The following is a 7,979-nucleotide window of genomic DNA, read 5'->3' as shown; positions in this document are numbered from 1 at the left end:
TCGCCCCCACCCGACCCTCTGTGCGCCGCCGCCCAGCTCCGCATTGCCGGCGAGCACAGCCGGTGACCTCCACGCACCGTCCACCCGCCCTCTATGCGCACCGACACCCGTGTCACCCCCACACCCGCCCTCTATGCGTCGCCGCCCAGCTCTGCGTTTTTTGGTGAGCTCCATACGCCGGCGAGCACAACGGTGACCTCCATGCGCCGACGAGACTCCATTCGTCGAAGCAGCAAGGAGATATTTGCGCTGAAAAGAGCAGTGTTGCAAACGTATCTTTCAAGTGTTTCATAGGTATGTTGCAAGTGTTTTATATCATTGTTGCAAAAGTAGATCGATATGTTGCACATGTTGCAATGGCTATACCCGTATGTTTTAAGTGTATGTTCCAAATATTTCATTGTATTCGATATATGTTGCAAGTGTTTTCATCTGGATGTTGCAAAAGTAGATCTGGATGTTGCATATACGTGCATGCTACAAGTGTATGTTTTAAGTGTTTCAGTTGCTTCATATGTCTGTTGCAAATGTTTTCATCTGGATATTGTATATGTTTGCAATGGCTTCAAGTGTTTTCCATGTGTTTTGCAAGTGTTTTCACCTGGGTGTTGTAAAAATAGATCTGGTGTTGCATATGTTGCAATGGGACCCACCTATCGTAGTCACATGTTGCAACTACAGGGTGATGTCCAGGCGGCGCGGACCTGTTGTTGGGGCGGCGCCGAGCGAGCACAGAGAAACCGAGCGCAGACATGAGGGGCCCATGCAGTGGGGCGCGTTGAAAAAATAGATGGCATGGGCATCGACGCTAGCCCCCCCCCCCCCCCGAATTGGACATCCATACAGTAACAAGCTCGAAAATATTTTCATAACAAATATAGTAGGACATACAACTGTTGATAATGTTTTTTTAATAAGATCTAGCTAAATTTTAAAATAATAATGATTTTTCAAAAACTGAAATTTGCAATTATTTTGAGACGGAACGAGTAAAGACTTTATCTGTAGGCTAATCCAAGTGAAGTGGCAGCCATCCATATTACTCATTTTCTAGAAAAGGGATAATAATATGCATGCAGTTGCTGATGGATGGCTCGTGGTGATGCACTGTTGATGAAACTTCGAGTTTGGAATACCCTGGTACAGGTAGATTTTTCGTTAAAACAAAAGATTCTTCATTTCAAGATCCAAATTTGAATTGGGGGCTCCGATCTGGAGTTGGCAGAGAACGAACGCAAGAGCACAGGAGAAAAGAAGAGGGCAGGATGAGAGGGACCAGAGAGCGCGAGAGATATCCTGATTGAGGCCCAGTTTAGTTCTCAAAAAAATTGCAAAATTTTTCACATTTTCCGTCGCATCGAATCTTTAGACACATGCATGAAGTATTAAATATAAATAAAAAATAAAACTAATTACACAGTTTAGACGAAATCCACGAGACGAATCTTTTTAAACCTAATTAGACTATGATTGAACACTATTTACTAAATAACAACAAAAATGCTACGGTGCCCATTTTGCAAAAAAAAAAAAAAAAAAAAATGGAACTAAACTGGGCCTGACCCGACAGACAGCGACTGCAAACAAAACCTGAACGTTGGGAGCATGTGATGCAGGAGAAAGAATTTCTCTCACCGCCGTCCCTGTCTCCCACTCTCCCTGGCAACTACGATTCCGCCACCTAATCCTCTGCATTAATCAGCATCCATGCTCCCCACCGGCAAAGCTTGTTTTTTTTTTTTTTTTTTTTTTTTTGTTGTTCTCTCTTGTGCGCCAGTTGGTTCGGATTGATTGATGGGACTCTCTGATTGATTGCGGAGGGAGTCTTGCTCTTCCGGTGGTCGGTTTTCGTTGATCCCTCCTGCATTGTGGTTCGCTCCAGCTCAGATCCGATTCTATAGGTTTGTATCCTTTCGTTTAGCCCCTCTTCTTTTTGATTTGATTCTTTCGTCTAGTTGCTCGTCGGTGACGAGTAGTTCTTGGCAATTTGACGAAGACGGCGCCGCCGCTCGCCGCCGTCGCCATGGGCTCATACAACGGAAGGGCTCATTCAACCTCCGCCCGCCAGCCCCCTGCTATGTTCATCTTCAACCTCCCCTCCCTCTCTTCTTCAATCTCGCCCCCCACCCACCCAGCCCCCCGCCGGCCAGCGTCCAGCCCTAACCTGGATCAGAGGAAGAGGAGGCGTGTGTGCGCAGCGGAGGAGACGAGGCGCACGCCGGCTGTAGCTGAGGACTAGGTGATCACAAATCCATACGGCGTATGGGGAGGAGAGGACTGGTTGTATTGGCTAGGCCTCTCCGAGTTCAGTCATCTCTATCTCTTTTTATATTTTATTTATTTATATATGGTGCTTGCAGGAAATGACCAGAGTATCAGGTGGAACAACAGAATTCTTGGTACTGCCAGGCTGCTCAACAAGAGGAGAGCTCCTGTTTGACTTAGGGGTTGTGAATTATGATCCTCTATGAACCATACCCTGGAACAGATTTCGTTCTAAAGGGAGCATAATCTGAGAAGACCGGTTAAGGGGGGCTGTGAGAAGGGGATGGCGATGGAGTTGGCCAAGCAATTGCTTACGGTTCTCGGAAGCTATACACCACCTCTATGGGCTACAATCATCGCCGGTGTTTTTGTTATCATATCCTTCTCGCTGTCCTTGTACTTGCTGTTCAACCATCTGTCATCCTACAAAAACCCAGAGGTTGTGAATGTTATCAGTGTCGCTTTGCTATTTAAAATTTTAAATCAATGTGGTAAATTGTTTGAACTGTGTCCTCACTTGGTCTTTTCACTCATTCGTGCCACATCTGTGTTCATCAGGAACAGAAGTTTCTTGTCGGCGTCATTCTCATGGTGCCGTGCTATGCAGTCGAGTCGGTAAGGTGCTATGCTGCTGCTTTGTCATTCATCCCAGAGATTAACACCTGTATTTACAGTCCAAGTATAGGATGAGATCTAGCTGTTCAATTGTTGCATCGCTATACCGTTTAACATTTTATGAGAACTCTTGCAGTACTTTTCATTGGTATATCCATCAATAAGTGTGGATATTGAAATTATGCGAGATGGATATGAGGGCATTTGCTATGTACTGTTTGGGCGCTATCTAGTTGCTTGCTTAGGTACTCCTCTCTCAATTATTACTTCACATTCCAATGTTATTATCCATATCTGGCCTACCAGCACTCACTTATGCCAGGTGGTGAAGATAGACAATTGAATTTTTGAATAGGAAGGTGGTTCAGGTTCTGCTGCACCACTTTTAGGTCAAGCATCTGAACAACGATATGTAAACCATCCTTTCCAATGAACTACATACTGAAACCGTGGCCGCTAGGTGAATGGTTCTACTTGGTCATCAAATTTGGGCTAGTTCAATATGTATGTGGCTTTTTATCTTTCATCACAATGGCTTTGCAGCGTGTTGGAAATTCAAACTAACTCATTTTCCTTGTCCTTGGGACAGATGATAATAAAATCAATATGTGCTATTCTTGCGGTGATTCTTGAAGCCTTTGGAGTGTACTGTGAAGGAGAGTTTAAGTTGAACTGTGGGTAAGAGATATATAAGTTGACTTCATATACTCAACAATCCTTGCTTCCTTGCACGAACTTGTCTCATCTGTGCTACATGTTCCCATTCTACTATCTTTTTTTGGAAGTTATTAAAATGCAAATGCATTATGCTCGTTTTCCTTTGAACTATGGGCAGGCATGTATATGTTATATATCACGTAGTGTATCATTAGATTTAGCTGTCCTGCACCTATAGTCAACTTGCTGTTTTCTTGAACCATATATGTCAAGATTATGTGCTCTATTCTGGTGTTCCGTGTCGTGGTAGTTGACTCTGACGAGCTGCATGAATGTATTTGATAACACTCAGTCACAAACTAACGTTCTGCATGCTAATTTATGGTGGTTATGGGCCTCATTTTTATCCTGTATCGTACTTTTTTCTTTAGATGCCTCATCCTGTATTAGGATACTATTACATAGCTCAGAAATTGTTTGTTAAGTTGCACTTTTTGAAAACATAAGCTGTTTGCTGTTCTTTTTCCCTCTCTCGTCTGTTTGCCTATTATATTCTGTTGCACATATGTCTAGCATTGGTCAACTTGCTCATGCATTTGATGACATAGGAATTAAACAATCATTGTCTTGCCATTACTGAATTATTTACTTGTCTACCAGGTACTCTTACACAGCTGTGGTTCTCAATTTCAGTCAGTCATGGGCCTTATACTGTCTCGTTCAGTTCTATGCTGTGATAAAGGATGAGTTAGCTCATATAAAGCCTCTTGCAAAGTTTCTGACATTCAAGTCTATTGTATTCTTAACATGGTGGCAAGGTATAGCAATTGCACTGCTCTTCAATTGGGGTTTGTTGAGAGGTCCTATTGCTCAAGAATTGCAGTTCAAGTCAAGTATCCAAGACTTTATTATCTGCATAGAGGTGGTTAACTTACCTTTTCAATACATTATTTAGCATTTGTTCATATGGGAACCTTTGCTGCTAGTAGTTTGAAGAGGGCATGTTCTATAGGTCAATATTTATGCATGTTTGCATTGTTCATGCTCATTTGAAGTAAACCCTAACAGTCTTCTGTGCTATGCAGATGGGTGTTGCTGCCGTTGTCCACCTGTATGTCTTCCCTGCGAAGCCATACGAGCTAATTGGTGATCGTTTTGTTGGAGATGTTTCAGTTCTTGGAGACTATGCTTCTGTCGACTGCCCTCTAGATCCAGATGAAGTCAAGGATAGTGAGCGCCCAACCAAGTTTAGGCTTCCCCAGCCAGATGATCGTGTCAGGTGTTCCACTGCCATAAAAGAAAGCGTTCGTGATGTCGTACTTGGAGGTGGTGAATACGTAAGGGGACGAATGCTCATTTACCTTCATCTGTTTTACTTGATTTACTATTTTTTTCCTATGTCAGACAAAGTGAAATCTCATCTGACCAATCTCGCAGATTGTGAATGACTTGAAGTTTACTGTGAACCATGCTGTGGAACCAATCAATGAAAAGCTGCACATGATATCAGAGAACATCAAAAAGCGCGAGAAGGGAAAGAAGAAAACAAATGACGATAGCTGCATCAGTTCACCCACATCCTTGACCAGGGTCATCAGTGGGATTGATGATCCGCTCCTGAATGGGAGCCTGAGTGACAACAGTGGCCCAAAGAAAGCACGAAGGCAACACAGGAAATCAGGCTATGCAAGCGCAGAGAGTGGTGGAGAGAGCAGCGACCATGGCCTAGGTGGGTTTGAGATCCGAGGGAACAGATGGATTACTAGGGAGTGACAACTAAGAGCAACCTGTGGGGATACTATATAAATGTCACAGGAGTCGGCGTGTGGTGATATATGAGAACCGAACCAGTGGGTTCAAGTGTAAGATGTGGTCTCTGGCATGATGTTGTAGCACGGCCAAATTGAGATGAACAATCAGTTTGTCGTCTGTTGATTCTTTCAGCTGCTGAGGCCTTGATCCTGTATTTAAGATGTCAGGCCTACCTAGAGCAAGTGTTGGAAGGAAGCAATGTGCCTGTTCTGAGCTCCCACTTCATCCTTGTAAAGTACTTACGTACAGACTAGAACTAGTCATACAAAAGAATAGATAGATGTTTCTAAAGTTGAGGCATGAGATGCTGTGCCACTCTATTTGCTTTGTTTTCATGCTTTGACGCTATATATCATCATTTTCACTGTTCATTCTGAGGTCACGGGCTCAAGGCCGAGAGAGCAGGCCGTTGTCATACTATGCTCGTGTGACGTTTAGCTTTATATTTATGGTGCGGTAACACAACTAGCAGAAAGCAGAACACCTTTTTCTTTTCCTTTTGCTACAATGGATGATGGACTTGAGTGTTCCTTGAGTTGATTATTGTGGGTTATTTACTGTTGGCCGTATCGTATCGTGGATTATTTACTGTTGGCTGGTTTGGTGTGAGAGAAAAACACTATTCCCGGCTGGAAATTTACGATCGTTTACGAGCAAGCGAACAGGCTGCAGATTGCAAGAGCAAACACTTTCATCTTACTTTCCAATTCCTTGTGTATCCTGATAACTGAAGACGATCATTTGGTTTCAGCGACGAAGCCAGGAATCGACGAAGCCAGGGCTGGCTTCCTCTTCTTCTTCCTCCAGTCCCTCCTTGCCTTCTTCTTCCTCCTCATGGCGGTAGCCCGGGCTAAGCCCGGGCTCCATGTAAATCATGGCCATAGGGGGGGCTGGAGCACGGGTAGCCCCCCGCTGGCTTCGTCGCTGTTTGGTTTTCACTTTTTCAGTTATATGTAAAGTGAAATGGTTCTCTCTCACGCAACATACGAAGTGCAAGATGAACTCTACACTGCAAGGAACCCCAAGAAAAACCACGGCCAAAGTTTGTCTGATTAACAATACATCCAGAGCTCATCTGACGCAGATGACACCGCATAATATCACTACTTTAATTTGTTAGAAAAGCTACACAAAAAGCACATCAGAGAAGAAGAAAAAGCTACTTTTGGGCTACTACTAGTTGCAATAATGATGATGATCTATATGCACAACAGCACAAGCCATAGATTATATACAAATAAAAAAATACATATGGCACCAAATTAGGACGTAATTTAATGATCTGTCTGTATTTTTGTAAGCACAGAGATGCGAGAAGTAGAAGAACAAGAGGAGATCGAGGGAAGTAGATCAGAGAAGTAGCTTAGAATTGAACAGAGGAGTGATTGTGGAGTAGAATTACAAGTTGTTTTTGATAATTGATATCCTCCCCCTCTCTCTGATTACATATACTGAGATGACACGGCACTCTCGCCAGGTGATGGTCGGTCACTTCCACTCCGGCCCATGGACTCGTATGTTGGGCCTGCGGTCACGCCCTCCTCGACGCGGCCCATGCTCGGCTTGAATGTCGCCGTGAACACCAGGCTGGCCGTCGTCGTTCCCGTTATCCTCCTGGGTTGCTGATGTAGTGGTACGGGTGCTGACATCCCCTCCCCGATAAGAGCCCGCTTGCCCCCAAGCAGGTGCTCGTGAAAAGCGCTGGCGCAGAGTCTCCATATCTCCCCAGGTGGCCAAAGAAGATGGCATGCCTGACCACTGGATGAGAGCTTGAAGATGGACATCGGCACCGACCTTGGCGACGCGTTTCTGCAGCACGCGCTCAGGAACCTGCAAACCATCGAGTGAAGAGGGTAATGGTTGAGCAGTATGGGTTACCGGTACCACCACCTTCAATTGAGAAACATTAAACACCGGATGGATGGAAGATGAATCCGGCAGCTTCATCTTGTAAGCCACAGTTCCAATGTTGTCAGTGATCAAGAAAGGGCCGAAGAAGCGATAAGCAAGCTTTTGATTGGCTCGTGCTGCGACGGAACTCTGGACATAGGGTTGCAACTTGATGTAAACCCATGTACCCACGCTGAATGAACGTTCAGTGCGGTTCTTGTCAGCTTGAGTCTTCATCCGGTTCTTGGCACGGCTAAGCTGGTGCTGTATCAGAGACTGCATAGCTGATTTCTGCTGAAGCCAGTCATCAAGCAGGTAGAGGTGGAATCAATACCGAGCTGCCTGGGAGACTGACCATACAAGGCTTCAAATGGAGATCTGTTAATTGCCGAATGCCAAGTTGTATTATACCAGTATTATGCAAGATGGAGCCAATCAAACCACTTGCTCGGAGCAGCATTAGCAAAACAGCGGAGGAAGGTTTCCATGCATTGGTTCACTCGTTCTGTTTGTCCGTCAGACCGCGGATGATATGCGGAACTAAGACGAAGGTCGACTCCTGCCAAACGGAACAACTCACGCCAAAGCTGGCTAGTGAAGATTCGATCATGATCTGACACTAAGGCTGTTGGAAGACCATGGAGACGATATACGTGCTGCATGAATATCTTAGCAACAAATAGTGCACTAAATGGATGCTTCAAAGTGATAAAATGACTGTACTTGGAGAAGAGGTCAAC

At 44.6% G+C, this 7,979-nt stretch overlaps 1 pseudogene; it reads left to right on the top strand.

Annotated features, from left to right (window-relative positions):
* Positions 1-1,720: 1,720 nt before the first annotated feature.
* Positions 1,721-5,762, top strand: LOC136527470 (protein LAZ1-like; annotated as a pseudogene).
* The last annotated feature ends 2,217 nt before the right edge of the window (positions 5,763-7,979 follow it).

The sequence above is a fragment of the Miscanthus floridulus genome, chromosome 19, assembly GCF_019320115.1.
Source record: "Miscanthus floridulus cultivar M001 chromosome 19, ASM1932011v1, whole genome shotgun sequence".
NCBI lineage: Eukaryota > Viridiplantae > Streptophyta > Magnoliopsida > Poales > Poaceae > Miscanthus > Miscanthus floridulus.
This window is presented reverse-complemented; position numbering and strand designations above follow the sequence as displayed.